At 42.1% G+C, this 18,529-nt stretch overlaps 1 protein-coding gene across 1 annotated transcript in view; it reads left to right on the top strand.

Annotated features, from left to right (window-relative positions):
* The window catches only part of LOC115154896 (bifunctional heparan sulfate N-deacetylase/N-sulfotransferase 1), a 118,996-nt gene that overhangs the window by 31,824 nt on the left and 68,643 nt on the right, over nucleotides 1-18,529 (top strand). The window contains exon 2 of the mRNA XM_029701587.1: nucleotides 2,590-2,773. The gene's annotated coding sequence lies outside the window, so the exon portion shown is untranslated. The remainder of the gene's footprint in view (nucleotides 1-2,589; nucleotides 2,774-18,529) is intronic.

The raw sequence follows: 18,529 nt of genomic DNA, 5'->3' as shown, positions 1-18,529 counted from the left end.
CCAATGGAAGCCTTAGAAAATGTCACGTTACAGCAGAGATCCTGTATTTTCGATAGAGAGGCTAAAGAAGGACAAGAAATGGTCAGACAGGGCACTTCCCGTATAGAATCTTCTCAGGTTTTGGCCTGCCATATGAGTTCTACACAGACACCATTCAAACAGTTTTAGAAACTTTAGGGTGTTTTCTATCCAAATCAAACAATTATATGCATATTCTAGTTACTGGGCAGGAGTAGTAACCAGATTAAATCGGGTTTGTTTTTTATCCGGCCGTGAAAATACTGCCCCCTATCCCAAACAGGTTAAGGGCTTGTAAGTAAGCATTTTACTAAGGTTGTATTTGGCGCATGTGACAAATAAAATGTGTTTTGTGAATGTGTGCCATTCAGAGGGTGGTAGTCAAGAACTGCAACGCTTCTGGGTTTTTCACACTCAACAGTTTTCTGTGTGTATCAAGGATGGTCCACTACCCAAAGGACAACCAGCGAACTTGACACAACTGTGGTAATCATTGGAGTCAACATGGGCCATTATCCCTGTGGAATGCTTTCGACACCTTGAAGAGACCATGCCCAGACGAATTTATGTTATTCTAAGCTCGAAAGGGGGGAGGTTCAACTCAATGTTATTAAGGTGTTCTTAATGTTTTTACACTTGTATATGCTGAGGTAATAACATTGATAACTGCTAGCTAGTAGTTTGCTGGAACCATCAGACCACTGCTTATGACAGAACTTTGACTATGACCCTGCTGAATTGGCTGTGCGAGTACACTGAAAAGTTTCAAAACGTCTTGTTTTTTGGGGCGAGGCTGAAACCATGATTAGGTCTAGCAGTAAAGTGCATTATCCCCATGATTCCTTTAATGAAAGTGTCTGCCTAGCCCCTGGGCCTGTTTCGCTGGGGCCTGCTGCTGTGATGAGCAATCTGCTTAATGTGCACTCTGGAGAGAGAAAAAAGGCTTCTGATTCTATAACGTTTCAAACTCCAATTGCGGGAAATGCACGTCTTTGGGAGATACTGTTCTCAGTTTTCTATGGGTATATACTTTCTATTTGTCATTTCTTAATATTGAGCGCCTCAATAGCAACTATTTTAAAACCAAGATATTTGATACGGCTTTAAGATACGAAATGCGCAATTGCACATCGGCCGTTGCGATTGCACAGGGTAGCAAGCTACAACTGCAATGTTGGCCATTAAATGTACTGTTAAATCAAGACATGATTACTAGCAGTGGGTATTATATTTAGTGTTCTAGCTAATGTATTTCGAGTGTTCACTTCCTCGTGGTGAATTAGCCACAAAATAACTTTGCCTATGATATTACTGCACATAAAGATGTAGGCAAATTCATCACCATTGAACAACAAAATTCAGAAAATTCTGGAGCCCTATTTCAACCCACAATTCATGGCAACCACTGGATTCGGTTGCACATCTAAATATCTTGAATCATGCATGTTGGATGAAATAACTTATTTGTTGAATAGCCTACGATCTCGGTCTTATACAATCTAAAGCGCTGTGAATGATCACAAATGTTTTCTATTGTGACTCCATGGGGAAAAAAGTTGGCGTGACCAAGTCATGGGCTGGTGCCACCAACTGAAAGTTAATGACACCAGGGGAAAATGTTAGTCTGGAGCCTGTCAATACGTTTTTTTTGGTAGGACAAGGCTATGTATGTTTGTGCACATGGAACTCAGTGATTTATGTTTACTATAGGTTCCTGAGACAAACATTTAGTTTTGACACCTAACTAGACTAAATCATTATTCAAATAACAAAAATGTGACTAAGACATATATATATTTTTTGGGGGTCAAAATGACTAAGATTAGACTAAATCTAAAAAAAGAAAATTCAAAAGCGGCAAAATTAACACTGCCTTATTCCCAATTCCGCTTTCATTCTTGTTATTGCGCTGGTATGCACAGAAGACAGAGCGATTTGAGTAGACCCAATTGTAATCTGACGGCTGCTGGAACTGTTGTTTTAAAATGGTACCCTTTCCTCTATCTTAAGCCGTTTAGGTAATTAAACCATAGAGAACACCATATCAGCAGGGTTGATTTGCAGGAAGCTGTACAGTGTTTAATATTGACAATGATAATCACTTTGGTATATACCAGTGCAATCAAATGTGTTATTCAATTGTTTTGAATGTAGGTCCGCTTGATAAGTATTTTCATGAAAGCGACAACAATATAGTTACATCTGATACAAGCTGTGCCGTGTCGTCCCAACCCACATGACTGATGTGTAACTCCTCCTACATCATAATTATCTGCAATGGAGCTTTTTTTTCTACTCTTAAACCACTGTTGCTCTGTATCCTCCATACAGACTCTTCTCATGCGTAGGCTACATGCTTTGCAAGGGCGGACCTCTGTAGCTCAGTTAGGTAGAGCGTGGCGCTTGCAATGCCAGGATAGTGGGATTGATTCCCATGACATACAGTGATGCATGCATCTTTTTTTTGTAAGTCGCTTTCGATGAAAGTGTCTGCTAAATGGCTTATTATTATTGTTTTTATATATTACAACTCATTTAATCAATGTCTTCGCCTTGTGTTTTTCCTCTTAGTGCCTGACTGTGGTGCGTCCCAGATGAACATTAGTCCGCATCACCAAGTACACCAGGGTCCCCTGACTTGACTTGAAGCGTGTTTTTATATCTGATGGTCTTCCAGAAGACAGAGTACCACTGCACTGTGGCTGGGGACTTCTAGGGAAGATACCCCTACACTCACTCCACTGTTTGGAAAAAGGTAAGAACTTTCATCCTGACTTCACCCCCTGGACAGGACGCTAGGCTACATCAAGCTCCCTCACTCTACATAAACAGGAGAGAGGGTCCTGCCCTATGGGCCACTCTGGCCTCAGACAAGGCTTAGTTTCATCCTGAGATCAGTTCAATGGGAATGAGGGTGTCATCATGGAGAAACTAATGGACTAAGGGATTTATGTACAATGAGTACATGATGTGCTCCTAAGTAGAAATGTAGAAGCACGCAAATCTAGGAGAACGATGACTAAAAGTTAGTGAATAAAAGTTTTGGAGTGATCCATGCTCGATCAAGCACAATCATTAGGTGAGACCAAAAAATTCCACTGCCCCTTTAAAGGATGGGCTGTAACCGTGTTAACTTGGGCACTCCCTTGTCTGGGATGAAAACAAAAATCTCAGACTGCGTGAAGTCTTCCTAGCAGCAGAAAGTTGCAGCAAACTTGAACTAACATTTGAAAAACAACCTAACATGTGAACAAAACAATGTAACTGGCCAAAGAAAAGACAAAGTCACACTTTAGTAGCCTTTCTTGTCAATTCGACCAACTTCTACATAGGGGCTTTGGATTAAAAAAACACTTTTCCCCCAATGCTGTGTGACCACCCTCCAGTGTGGCTGGTGAAATAGGCATTCTTACCCGCCAATGACAAAATCTACCCGCAGATGGGTGGGTGTTCATTTTCAACCCTGGACACCATGATTCAAAAGCTCAAAGCTTTGCATTTACCAAACCCTCTCTGAGAATGGAAGAGAATGATTTTGTTTGAATGGCAGATGTGGCAGATCTAGGCCTCCCTCCACTAATAAGACAAAGCACCCAATGCTTAAGTGGGAGGTGGAAGTGCCTGTACCCATCACTTGCCATTTGGGCTGGGGTTGTGTACCAGTGGTATGCTAGTAGCAGCTTGTTCAACAGGCGTTCTAACCTTGGGGGCTTGATCTTGGTACGTTTACACAAAAGATCCCGTCAACTTGGAGTAGCAGTTCACACTATTGGATGGCGTCAAATGCAGGAAATGGAGTATTGGGTTTCGAGTGCAAATGTAATATTGGACTTGGGCAAAAGGGTAACTAAAATACAGTGGTCAAAAGACCCTTGTCCATTTGGGCCATTGTCAAGGTATTGGTCTGTCTAGCTCAGGGATGGCCAACTGGTTGGAGGAGGAAATTATAGTCCTAAAAAAGCATTCAGTTTTCACTGACTCACTCAACGTTTTTATTTTTTTTAAATAGCTTTTTTTATTTAATCCTTATTTATCTAGGCAAGTCGGTTAAGAACAAATTCTTGTTTACAATGACGGCCCACCAAAAGGCCTCCTGTGTGGACAGGGGCTGTGATTAACAATTGACAACACTACATAAGACGACAACACAGCATGGTAGCAGAACAATATGGAAGCAGCACATTATGGTAGCAGCACAAAACAAGGTACAAACATTATTGGGCACAGACAACAGCACAAAGGGCAAGAAGGTAGAGACAACAATACATCACACAAAGCAGCCACAACTGTCAAGAAGAGTGTCCATGATTGGGGCCTCCCGAGTGGCGCAGTGGTCTAAGGCACTGCATCGCAGTGCTAGCTGTGCCACTAGAGATTCTGGGTTCGAGTCCAGGCTCTGTCGCAGCCGGCCGCGACCGGGAGACTCATGGGGCGGCGCACAATTGGCCCAGCGTCGTCCGGGTTAGGGGAGGGTTTGGCTGTCAGATGTCCTTGTCTCATTGCGCACTAGTGACTCCTATGGTGGGCAGGGCGCAGTGCATGCTGACACGGTCGCCAGGTGCACGGTGTTTCCTCCTACACATTGGTGCGGCTGGCTTCCGGGTAAATTGGGGATTGTGTCAAGAAGCAGTGCGGCTTGACTGGGTTGTGTTTCGGAGGACGCACGACTCTCGCCTATCCCGAGTCCATACGGGAGTTGCAGCGATGAGACTACTGTAACTTCCAATTTGGGTACCACGAAATTGAGGAGAAAGTGTCCATAATTGAGTCTTTAAATGAAGAGATTTAGATGACTGCCCAGTTTAGTGTTTGTTGCAGCTCGTTACAGTCACTAGGTGCAGCGAACTGAAAAGAGGATGTGTGTGCTTTGGGGACCTTTAACAGAATGTGTCTGGCAGAACGGGTGTTGTATGTGGAGGATGAGGGCTGCAGTAGGTATCTCAGATAGGAGGGAGTAAGCCATAAGAGGTTTTTACAAATAAGCATCAACCAGCGGTTTTTGCGATGGGTGTACAGAGATGACCAGTTTCTAGAGTAGCATAAAGTGCAGTGATGTGTCCAATAAGGAGCATTGGTGGCAAATCTGATGGCCGAATGGTAAAGAACATCTAGCGGCTCGAGAGCACCACTACCAGCCGATCTATAAATGACGTCTCCGTAATCTAGCATGGGTAGGTCATCTGAATCAGGGTTAGTTTGGCAGCTGGGGGGAAAGAGGAGTGATTAACGATAGAGTAAACCAAGTCTAGATTTAACTTTAGCCTGCAGTTCTGCTATGTGATGAGAGAAGGACAGTGTACCCTCTAGCCATACACCCAAGTACTTGTATGAGGTGACTACCTCAAGCTCTAAACCCTCGGAGGTAGTAATCACACCGGTGGGAAGAGGGGCATTCTTCTTGCCAAACCACATGACCTTTGTTTTGGAGGTGTTCAGAACAAGTTTAAGGGCAGAGAAAGCTTGCTGGACACTAAAAGCTTTTTTTGTAGAGCCTTTAACACAAAATCCAGGGAGGAGCCAGCTGAGTATAAGACTAACATTTGCATATAAATGGATGAGAGCTCTCCCTATTGCCTGAGCTATGTTGTTGATGTAAATTGAGAAGCGCGTGGGGCCTAGGATCGAGCCTTTGGGTACTCCCTTGGTGACCGGCAGTGGCTGAGACAGCAGATGTTCTGAGTTTATACACTGCACTCTTTGAGAGAGGTAGTTAGCAAACCAGGCCAAAGACCCCTCAGAAACACCAATACTTCTTAGCCGGCTCACGAGTGGTATGGTCTACCGTATCAAAAGCTTTGGCATAGTCAATAAAAATAGCAGCACAACATTGCTTAGAATAAAAGGCAATAGTGACATCATTGAGGACCTTGTAAGGTTGCAGTGACACATCCATAACCTGAGGGGAAACCAGATTGCATACCAGAGAGAATACTTTAGACTTCAAGAAAGCCAGTCAGATGATTGACTTTTTTTTTTTTCCCTCTTACACTTTTGATAAACAGGGAAAATGGAAATGAAATTTTCCGTCTCTTAAAGTCTCTAAAGGATTTAAAAAAAATCTCTTTCAAATGAAACGCTTTTGAGAACAGTGTTTTTCTGATAATTGCATTTAGCCTGCTGCCGTGTGCACATTGCTGCGCTTATAATGTAAAGAAATAAACTATTAGGCTATCAAGATTTTAAGCTAAACCTTATGATCTAAACATCAGCCTCATTGCTTTTATTGTTTTAAATTGTAGGCTACATTGATTGTATTAATTTGGGATCTATGATGCGGCTATTCTGTGTTGAGCTGTTAACAAAGAAATGGGTACGCCTATATGCTTAATTTAGAGTTAATGTAACTTTAGTTGTTCTACAAACGTTGGGCTGTATGTTTAGATTTTTATACATTGTAAGATTACATGGTGAGACTGATTTGAAAAAAAGTCGCTTGAAAGGCATGAGGTCTGATTTTGTTTTTTGCTTCGGCTGTATACACTCCGGTAGTCTCCCATTCACAATTTGACAAGCACTTGATAATGCCTTGAATTTCAATCCAGCATCCCCTTTGTGGCCGTAATGCACCCTAGAAAAACCCATGCATTTTGCGCCCAGGAGAGCTGCATTGTGCCCTTCTCCCTGAGTGCGCTGCACAATCCGAAGCGTCTCTCACTCACACGGCTCTCCATCACGTCACAAGACCGACACATCGGGGACGCAACTGCGCAATTCCGAGGTGCATATTGAAGATATTGGATGAACTGTTTATATTTCCTTTTTGTCAGCCAACAAGATCAGTAAGCCATAACAAACAGCAAAAATCTACTATCCCCCATAGTACAAAAGTCGACCTATTCTGTGCGAGAAATAAATATTCCAAACAGCCTGGGACAGTTGTGGGAGGCGATAGATCCCAAATGAATACCACCACTAGCATCAACAAAAGAAATGTGGCTGATGCTACAGATCAGAATGTTTAGCTTAAAATGTTGATAAACTATTAGGCTATTTCTTCACATTATAAGCGCAGCAATGCACACATGGTAGTAGGCTATAAGAGCAAATGTTCCATTAGCGGAAAACACCATTATCAAAAGTCACAGCAAATGCAGTTATGCACGTAATACTTTATAATAAAAGGTGCATTCTATGGTGAAAAGCGTAAAGTGGATAAAGTGCTTAATTTTAAGAAGTTATTTGGCCACTTTAGTTTTGATACAAACCTAATCAAATTATATAGGCCAATGGGCTAGGCTACATGAGGTGTGCGAGTATGATTCGTACAAGTCGCAAAAAAAAAGGCATTGTTTCTTATGCTGGGCATCATTCATTATATACTGTCAAGTAACAGTATATAATTCAGAAGTGGTAGGCTAATATTGTCACCCATCAGACTATTCTTGATTTTTAATCTTTACATATATTATTTAGTATATGTGTGACATTTGTTATGATTTTTAACGGACCACTATCATGTACCTGTATCAAAACAACAGGGGCAGCGGGAAAAAATACATGTCATCTATGCACTTAAATGGCGAATGGAGGCTGCTTTTCCCCGTGGTTTATTTTCATGCCTGCCAGGTAGGCTTTTCTCCTGCTGGAAATATTAGCAATGTGCTTAATATTAAGAAAGTTTAAAAATAAATATAGTAGGCCTAGCCTATAGAAAGCTGATGGGATCCTCCTCTATTTAGTAGAGGCCATCACTCTGTTTTCTCGCTCAATTGCATAGCCTATAGAAATGTTGCGCAACATGAACTCATGGGCTCTCATGAAGTGTTTGATTTGAATTTTGAATACATTTGCATATAATTATTATTCGGCATAAGGCCACTGTGGCCTTGGAGCATTTTTTTTTTTAGGGGTTATTACGGCCACACAAGGGGACATTGATGGACATGGCCGTCGATGCCGCTTGGAAATTCAAGGCCTGTTAAAGACAGAATTTTTTGTTTTCTCTTTTCAGCAGAATCCATTTGCTTTCCAACCTGTTTCCCCTGCAGTTGTATTTGAAATGTTGTGAAATGCCTGCTTTGAGTTCACTGACAGATTTGATGCACATTCCCATCTGTAGCCATGCCTTGTGATTGAGCTACACACACAATCCACAACTAGGCAATTTTTGAAAAATAAGATCTTGATATACTGTGGCTAAATTATAGTCCTACTCCCGGTGTAGTATTCTGAACTATTTCATTTATTTCTGAACAGACCACAGTAATTCTATAACTTTGGCAAATGCATTTAAATTTATCCGGGGTGCTGCGGCACAACCAGCACCCTTCCCGCGGTTCTGATTCTATAAGGAAATAAATGATGAAGTGCATCGCTGGTGAGATGACAGTTTCAGGCTCATGTCTGTCAGACCAGAGAGAGGGAGCGAGATCATAGAAAGTGAATCTCATTCTAGTTCTGTTAGATACAAGCACGCTTCTCTCTCTCTCTCTTTCTCTTTCTCTTTCTCTTCTTTCTCTTTCTCTTTCTCTTCTTTCTCTTTCTCTTCTTTCTCTTTCTCTTCTTTCTCTTTCTCTTTCTCTTCTTTCTCTTCTTTCTCTTTCTCTTTCTCTTTCTCTTTCTCTTTCTCTTCTTTCTCTTTCTCTTCTTTCTCTTTCTCTTTCTCTTTCTCTTCTTTCTCTTTCTCTTCTTTCTCTTTCTCTTCTTTCTCTTCTTTCTCTTTCTCTTCTTTCTCTTCTTTCTCTTCCTCTTCCTCTTTCTCTTTCTCTTTCTCTTTCTCTTTCTCTTTCTCTTTCTCTTCTTTCTCTTTCTCTTCTTTCTCTTCTCTCTCTTCTCTTTCTCTCTTCTCTTTCTATTCTTTCTCTTTCTCTTTCTCTTCTCTTTCTCTTCTTTCTCTTTCTCTTCTTTCTCTTTCTCTTCTCTTTCTCTTCTTTCTCTTTCTCTTCTTTCTCTTCTTTCTCTTTCTCTTCTTTCTCTTCTTTCTCTTCCTCTTCCTCTTTCTCTTTCTCTTTCTCTTTCTCTTTCTCTTTCTCTTTCTCTTTCTCTTTCTCTTTCTCTTTCTCTTCTTTCTCTTTCTCTTCTTTCTCTTTCTCTTTCTCTTTCTCTTTCTCTTCTTTCTCTTTCTCTTCCTCTTCTTTCTCTTTCTCTTTCTCTTCTCTTTCTCTTCTTTCTCTTTCTCTTCTTTCTCTTTCTCTTCTCTTTCTCTTCTTTCTCTTTCTCTTCTTTCTCTTCTTTCTCTTTCTCTTCTTTCTCTTTCTCTTTCTCTTTCTCTTCTTTCTCTTTCTCTTTCTCTTTCTATTTCTCCTTCTCTTCTCTTCTTTTCTTTTTTCTCTCTCTCATATTTATATAAATAAACTCGGGCCAGTCTAACACAAATCAATTCTAAGAATATCAGGCATGTTTTGACATTGTATTTTTTTTATGGGGCAGGAGAATTACAGAGGAGGCAACTTTAATTAACTCTGATTTCATTCAAATTTTTACATTGCAAACAAGTGAAAAAGATTTCATGCCAAGAGAGGTACTGGATCCTGGCAAATGGGTTCCGGAACAAAACAGTTCAAAATTGAGAGGTGCCGGATTCTGTTCCGGCAGGATCCAGCTCAAAGTAATCATGGTTAACTTACCAATCAGGGGTGCCCTCCTTTGATTGTTTTTTTTGTCACTATCAGTCATATCATATTAAAAACAGCAAGCATTTCTCTCCACCCTTTAGCAAAATGTGTAGATTTTCAGAAAATTTGTGGTAAGACTGCAATTTTTTCTCTCAGCCCCATGGCAAAAGGCATGAAATTAATTATAAAATTGTGAAATCTTATCACCGCCATATGGCAAAATGTGTAGATTTGCAGCAAACTTGCCGTTTTTAAAGCAAAATGTAAACGTGTAGAATTGCAGGAAATTACCTCTAAAAATTCACATTTTCCTTAACCTGTTACATCTAGGGGGCAGTATTTTCACGGCTGGATAAAAAACGTACCCGATTTAATCTGATTATTAGTCCTGCCCAGAAACTGGAATATGCATATAATTATTAGCTTTGGAGAGAAAACACTCCAAAGTTTCTGAAACTGTTTGAATGGTGTCTGTGAGTATAACAGAACTCCTATGGCAGGCAAAAACCTGAGATGCTTCTGTTCAGGAAGTACCCTGTCTGAACATTTCTTGCCCTTCTTGATTCTCTCTATCGTTTACAAAGGATCTCTGCTCTTACGTGACACTTGTCACGTCAACAATGGAGTCTCACAGCCCGGGAAAAACAGGAATGATGTCATTCAAAGCCCTGGCTGAAGCACACGAGAGCAAATGCTGAGTGGTCAGTCAATGGACTAAGCCTTAGGCGCGTGACACGCCCCGCCCCCGGCTTTTGGTTTTTTCCTCAGTTTACAGACAGGCAGATTCCCGGTCGGAATATTATCGCTTCTCTACGAGATAAATTGCATAAATATTGGTTTTAAACAGCGGTTGACATGCTTCGAAGTACGGTAATGGAATATTTCGAAATTTTTTGTCATATTTTGCGTCATGCTCGTGGCCGAGATTTAGCGTTGGGATAGTGTCTAGAACGCACGAACAAAACGTCGCTGTTTGGATATAACGATGGATTATTTGGGACCAAACCTACATTTGTTATTGAAGTAGAAGTCCTGGCAGTGTATTCTGATGAAGAACAAGCAAGGTAAGAACATTTTTCTTATAGGAAATGTGATTTTGGTGAAGGCTACACTGGGTGGGTGTCTAAATAGCTAGCCCTGTAACGCCGGGCTATGTACTTACATTATTGCAAAATGTGCTTCATCCGAAAAGCTATTTTAAAATCGGACATATCGAGTGCATAGAGGAGTTCTGTATCTATAATTCTTAAAATAATTGTTATGCTTTTTTGTGAACGTTTATCGTGAGTAATTTAGTAAAATCACCGGAAGTGTTCGGTGGGAATGCTAGTTCTGAACGTCACATGCTAATGTAAAAAGCTGGTTTTTGATATAAATATGAACTTGATTGAACAGACATGCATGTATTGTATAACACAATGTCCTAGGTGTGTCATCTGATGAAGATCATCAAAGGTTAGTGCTGCATTTAGATATGGTTTGGGTTTATGTGACATGATATGCTAGCTTGAAAAATGGCTGTGTGATTATTCCTGGCTGGGTACTCTGCTGACATAATCTAATGTTTTGCTTTCGCTGTAAAGCCTTTTTGAAATCGGACAGTTTGGTTAGATAAAGGAGAGTCTTGTCTTTAAATAGCTGTAACATAGTCATATGTTTGAAAAGTGTAAGTTTTCGGATTTAGAGGAGTTTGAATTTCGCGCCCCGCCCATCATTGGATATTGGAGCAGACGTTCCGCTAGCGGAACGTGTAGATGTAAGAAGTTAAAGCCCCCAAAAGGCTAGGGCTGGCTCTGACTGCATGTATGGATGTGGGTATGCAGACCCGCGAGCAATTGCGGAGCCCCCCCCCCCCCCCCCCATTTTTTTCCCGTGGCCATCAATTGTTGCCCATCCCTGATCAAGCTGCTTTGAGTTTATTATTACTCAAAGAGATGTTGCTTTTATTTAATAGTAGCCTGTTGTTGGGTTGATGTATTACCCAGTCTATTTATATCCTCTTAGGAACAATTTCTAAATGTCTGGCGTTAACAAATACAAAGTTTATTGTTGTACGACACTACGAGTAAGTTCTTTTGACTATTCATGTGTACTGCATTAATGAAGGAAATTGCATTTGGCTCATAGACAAAATGTCTATCTCACCAACTTGAAATGTTCTTCACCTTCTATAGGGAAGTGATGGAGGATGAATTATGAACTTTCATGAATAATTGAAAGCAATTGGCAGGTTTGAATAATTAATGTGAGAGAAAGGCATCTCCTGGAGCCGGTTGCTGTGCTGGGATTAACTCGCAACACTGCCGGATCCTGCAAGGCTTCTTCAGGCTGGAGATTAGCCAGTCTGGACAGACGTAACATTGTCAGATGATGCATATTCAAGACCTCTTGAGGTCCTTTGATCATAATTGGACCAGTAACTCCGTAGCGGCACAGGCAAAACTCACCTACTCCACCATAGAATAGCTACAGATGGAGATGTGCTTAGTTGACTCGAGTGTGGAGACTTGTTTTCCAGTCATAAAAACTTCTGAGGCCGTCACTATCATGATTACACATGAATAATGAATGAGCAGCCTCAGAAAAACATATGCAAGCACACAACTACCGATACATGGGCTAAATGCAAATCCAAACAGACATGGCACATCTTCTACACTTTTTTTGTTTTCACTCATTCTTTCACCCAGCCTACAATCCATGAACATTTTAAAGGCGATTCTTTGGACTTGGCCCAGAGCAGGGGAACTGACGGCTGCTGTCTGTCTGGCTGTAGCCTGGGTGCCTAGCCTCAGTCCTTTTCCCTGACTCAGTACCTGTGGCTCTCGGGCCTCGTTCCAAACCACCAGCTCAGAGCTTTCTAACCCCCAGGGGGGACTTTAAAAGACAAATGCTCACACAGGAGAAAAGATGCCGAGGACATCCACTAAGCTGATGGGACCCAGGTGGCACTAAACTGCAGAGGCCAGTGTGATAGTTCATACTGACAAGCCAGTCAGAAGGTTGGCATTTACGTGCAGAAAGGCTTGATAGAGCTGAGGAGACAAGAGGTCAGCAGCAGCACTCTAGTGTGAGTTTTACTTGCCTTTGGCTTTACCCCTTAAAATGGGCCTATACTCACACAGAATACATAAACGCTTGATTGAGTGGGAGCACATAGTGATAACCATACGTTTTTCTAGTGTTTTCCAATAACTATCCTAAATGTCCATGTGTCATATAGAATAATTGAACTGTTTTACACTACAGCTATTTGGTATGTATCAGAATGTGTTGGGGAAATACTAAATCACTAAGCTAAGGACCCTGAGACTAAACACCTCCCTCTGCAACTGGATCCTGTACTTCCTGACGGGCTGCCCCCAGGTGGTAAGGGTAGGTAACAACACATCCGCCACGCTGAACCTCAACACGGCGGGCCCCTCACAGGCTGACTACACGCGAGCCTTGCAAAATACATTTCGAGATCTAGATTATTCAATTATTGCTCCCGCGTGCCAACGAGCGTCTGCGTTGCCAAGGGCTGAAATAGAAGGCAGTTCTATTTCTGACGCAGATCGTGCTGCCATCTCCTCATTGGTTTATAGAAGCAGGTACCCACGTGCCATCTCCTCATTGATTATACCCACGTGGGTGACTGAAAGAAGAACGAGGTCAGTGGCGGTAATGCACCTAATTTGTGAAAGTTGCCAATCGCAATATAAAGTCAAGAGAAGGAAAAGGCCTGGGAGGATGACTAGAAACGTTTCGGTTGACCGTTTTATCTGTGGATTCATTGGTGGAGTAGAGGGCCTTGTGCATTTCAAGTAAAATAACAACTCAATGTTTATATCCCAGGACAAATTAGCTAGCAAGTGCAAGCTATCTAGCTAAATTGCCATAAATGTTTAATGCTTTTCGACCTGTCCCCAAATAAATATAATTGGTTGAGTTTGTTTTGATATTTTAACCTGCATGTCGTAATCGCGTTTGGTGTGGGGGGACAAAATACATTTATGCACGATGGCGCACGGGCGCAGCCGGTTTGGGTTCCGTGTCAGGGGTGCGTGCTCAGTCCCCTCCTGTACTCACTGTTCACTCATGACTGCACGGCCAAGCACGACTCCAACACCATCATTAAGTTTGACACCACACTGGTAGGCCTGATCACCGACAACGATGAGACCGCCTATAGAGAGGTCAGAGACCTGGCCGTGTGGTGCCAGGACAACAACCTCTCGCTCAACGTGATCAAGACAAAGGAGATGATTGTGGACTACAGTAAAAGGAGGACTGAGCACGCCCCCATTCTCATCGACGGGGCTGGAGTGGAGCAGGTTGATAGCTTCAAGTTCCTTGACGTCCACATCACCAACAAACTAACATGGTCCAAGCACACCAAGACAGTCGTGAAGAGGGCACGACAAAACCTATTCCCCCACAGGAGATTGAAAAGATTTGCCATGGGTCCTCAGATCCTCAGTTTCACAGCTGCACCATCGAGAGCATCCTGGTTAACTGCGTTGTTGGTTAAGGGCTTGTAAGTAAGCATTTCACTGTATCCGGAGAATGTGACACCATACAATTTGATTTGGAATAGGCATGTATTCGGCTCCGACTTAGCACCGCCAGGCTCACTCTTGGATGGAGCTGTGTCCGTTTAAGTAGTAGGCTGGAGCTAAATCACAGCCATGCAGCTTTGGAACATAATTAAAGAAAAGACAGTCAATAGGGTCTCTACAAAATATTAGTGTCTTTGACACTAAATGCAATGACAATTGGTTAGGGTTTTTTGAGAGATCAGCAGGGAGGCAAATAACAAAAAAGCCTTTAAGCAGGTTATTCTGAACATCGCCAGCAGTCTGGTGTGGCGTTCTTTTAGATCCATGCCCCCTCGACAGACCGCGAGCTGGCAGATGGTCTCTGTGCTGGGCATGTGTGTGTGTTGCTCTGCTGTGCCCTCTACCTCGCCCCAGGCGGCCAGCCTTTGATGTCATCCCTGTTCTCCCTTGTTTGCCCTGATTGATCAATTGTGTTCTGAATGGCCTGGTTCTTCTGCAGGTAGGGTATGTGCTGCAGCACCTGTTACAATATGACCGCATGTCATCCCCACCAGCCGTCCTTAAATTTGACCTGAATGTGTTCCACAAGAGGTTGCTTTGCTGCCCAGACATCAGAACTGGTTTAGCTGTTGTTAATGAGAGCACAGCAGAGCTCCCCAGTGGACAGTGGTTGAAGCTTGTTGGAGAAAGGGTTGGCTACCCATTGGGAGGAGATGCAGGTAGTGCTGAGCGATTAGTGCTTTTTGAGGTCTGTTTCAGTTTGATTATTACAAAATAATCAGATTTCGATTATTATCTTTACATTAAATGCACTCTGTATTATGCGAGTTGAATTCTCTAACACAGAATAATACAATTAATAGAACTCCTATGATGGTAATGACTGCATTACTGCTTATCACTTAACCATAGTTTATTCACATTACTTTAATAAAATATCACAGTTGTATATTACATTTGTTTTATTTGATGACTTTATTAGGTCATCTCATCTCTGTAGAGTTGCTGCCTATGCTATCTGACAAAATCAATACCAACGATCACTTAGATCATGTATTTTCAGGCAGAGAGATATATTGCGACGCAATCAAGCAACTGCTCTCTATCCCTCTCGATCACTGAGTGTACAAAACATTAAGAACACCTTCCTAACATTGAGTGTGTCCCTCTGAAGAGGCTCAATTTGTCTGGGCATGGACTCTACAAGATGTCAAGTTCCACAGGGATGCTGGCCCATGTTGACTCCAATGCTTCCCACAGTTGTGTCAAGTTGGCTGGATGTCCTTTGGGTGGTAGATAGTTTCCCGTGTGAATCAAGAACGAAGAGCATGAAACTCAGAAGCATTGCAGTTCTTGACACAAACCGGTACGTCTGGCACCTATACCCCATTCAATGGCTCTTAAATCCTTTGTCTTGCCCATTCACCCTCTGAATGGCACACATACACAATCCATTTTTCTAGTTCCACTGGTACTCCTAAATTAAAATTCCAGGTCGCACAGCAAAATATTTAGCCGCAAATATGAGTAAAATGGTCGCACTGTAGAGCCATGTCTGGAGAAACTGCGCTTTGAGCTCATAGAAAAACCCTGAACGAAATGGAATTCAAATAATTGAACCAATGACGGTCAATTACTTGTTTATAAAATGAAAAATAAAATAAATGTTTAATCGCTCAGCACTAAATGCAGGAAAGGGAGAATGAAATGTGGGCCCATTTCAGAGAGTGAGATGATGCTGCTGATTATTGGCCTAATACCTGCTTGCTTCACCCTGAAACGTAATCTTCCACGTTGTTTCAGTGTGCATGCCTTTTCTTTTAGAATACACACACACACACACACACACACACACACTGACGGAGAGAGACAGACAATTCTACTATTGCACGGCCCTGCTTTTTATCACCAGCTCTTTGGGTTCCGTCTCTGCTCCCTGAGCATTAAGGCAGTCTTCACATTTAATTGTTACGCTCAGATCCAAATACTGACACGTAAGAGATTAATTCCATATCCGTAACTCACTTGGAGAAGGAAAAAGCCGGAACACAAGTCCATGAACGTCGTTGGTTATGCTGTGAAAGAGCGAGAGCGCGGAAATGTTTCCATCCCCCTCCCTCCTCCACCCCTACCCCCACGGCACTGCTCGAACAAGACCCCATCGCCACTCTCTTCAGCTGCTGTTCAACTCAATTATCTGAATGGCTGAGTACTAGCCTGTACCCTTTTAATAATGGCATGTTGTGTTTAGGAATTCTCTGCAAGCTGGCAATTACAATGGCGGGGGAGGAGGGGGCCACATTAAACTTACCCCTCCCTCACCTGCCTTCCTCTCACCAAGCCAAATTAAATAGTAAAGGTGACTCTCCACGCTCACTCTCACCTCCTTTCTCTTGCTCTCCCTTCCCCTCTCAAGCTCCCTCTATACTCTTGCTCAGTGTCCATGCCAGGCTTCTATTATTTTATTTAGTTTGGTTGCATTTTATATGTCTGGTATTATTTTTACAGAACGATGTGCATATGGTAGTTATGTAAGATATTTGGTGTGGTAGTCCTGCTTTAGTCACATATGCTCAAGCTGTCATGTCTGAACAATTGCCTATTTTCTCTTTAATCATTTTGTAGTTTTGTGTGTGTGTGTGTGTGTGTGTGTGTGTGTGTGGCAGTTCTTTCAGGATAAAAAGAGCAGTCATGTTATTTGTCTGTTTCTCATGTTCCTGTAATGCCAACAGATTGTGTTGTCGTGAGAGTATTGTTCATAGAAATTCAAATCTCCTGACTTGGAAAAATGTCAATGTTCATTGAGGCGGCAGGTAGCCTAGTGGTTAGAGTGTTGGACTATTAACCGAAAGGTTGTTGGATTGAGTCCTCGTGCTGACAAGGTAAAAATCTGTTCTGCCCCTGAACAAGGCAGTTAACCCACTGTTCCCCGGTAGGCCGTCATTGTGACTGTTTTTAACTGACTTGGTTAAAGAAATAAAATAAATGCATCACTGCGTTTTTCCTTTTTTTTTGTTGTCAAATTTACTATTTCAATGCGTTTTTTACACCAGTGCTGAAAGGGGATGGTGTAGTGGAAAAAATATTATTTTTATGTTCTGAGGAAAATGTCTTCTCCCAGTGGTGTGCTCCAGTCAGCTACCTCTGAACATGCCTCATCCACCGGAGTGTTATTGCAGGCCCCCCTCCCTCCCCACCAGACTGGACTCCCTGTGCGTTTTTGAGTCCATCACCCCACCCTTCGTCTCCTCTTCTCCCCAACAGTGACACCATTGGAGCAGGGGGAATGTAATGGCCTAAAGTGGATGAACTTCAGTGTGAAATGACCCCATTTTAGTAAGATGCTGTTGCCCTGATGCCAATTGCTCCCAAGTGCATTGACGCCCCGCTTCACCAGTCCCGGCGCCTTGTCATCTTAACCTTAACAGTGGTGTAACTTTGTATCCCCTGTGTAACTTGATAGTGAGGCCACACTGTACAGTCAAGGCCTCTAATTACTGTGAGTATTTAACTCCACAGATATAATGCTTTGTTTTTCAATAGAATGTAGTCAAAATACATAGTGAAGAATGGGACTAAAATTGAACCAAAAGAAAGTATATTTCACAATAGAGGTTGTGTCTGTAAAATGTATGTATAATCTGGAAGTAGAAGCCTAAGTGGTGGTGTTCATTAGTTTGCTCCAATTAGGGGAGGGGTGGTAGGGTTAGGGGAAAATAAAAGGAAAATATAATTTTAGATTTACAGTACGAGTCAAAAGATTGGACACCTACTCATTTAAGGGTTTACATTGTAGAATAATAGTGAAGACATCAAAACTATGAAATAACACATGGAATTATGTAGTAACCAAAAAAGTGTTAAACAAATGAACATATATTTGAGATTCTTCAAAGTAGCCACCCTTTGCCTTGACAGCTTTGCACACTCTTGGCATTGTCTCAACCAGCTTCATGAGGTAGTCACCTGGGATGCATTTCAATAAACAGCCTTGTTCATTTGTGGAATTTCTTTCCTTAATGTGTTTGAGCTAATCAGTTTCATGAGGAATGTTTTTCAAACAGTCTTGAAGGAGTTCAAACATATGCTGAGCACTTGTTGGCGGCTTTTCCTTCACTGTGGTCCAACTCCTCCCAAACCATCTCAATTGGGTTGAGGTCGGGGGATTGTGGAGGCCAGGTCATCTGATGCAACACTCCACTCTCCTCCTTGGTCAAATAGCCCTTACACAGCATGGAGGTGGGTTTTGGGTCATTGTCCTGTTGAAAAACAAATGATAGTCCCACTAAGTGCAAACCAGAGGAGATGGCGCATTGCTGCAACATGCTGTAGTAGACATGCTGGTTAAATCTGCCTTGAGTTTTAAATAAATCAGTGTCACCAGCAAAGCACCATCTCACCACCTCCTCCATGCTT

This window comes from Salmo trutta, chromosome 19 (genome assembly GCF_901001165.1).
Source record: "Salmo trutta chromosome 19, fSalTru1.1, whole genome shotgun sequence".
In the NCBI taxonomy this organism is placed as follows: domain Eukaryota; kingdom Metazoa; phylum Chordata; class Actinopteri; order Salmoniformes; family Salmonidae; genus Salmo; species Salmo trutta.
This window is presented reverse-complemented; position numbering and strand designations above follow the sequence as displayed.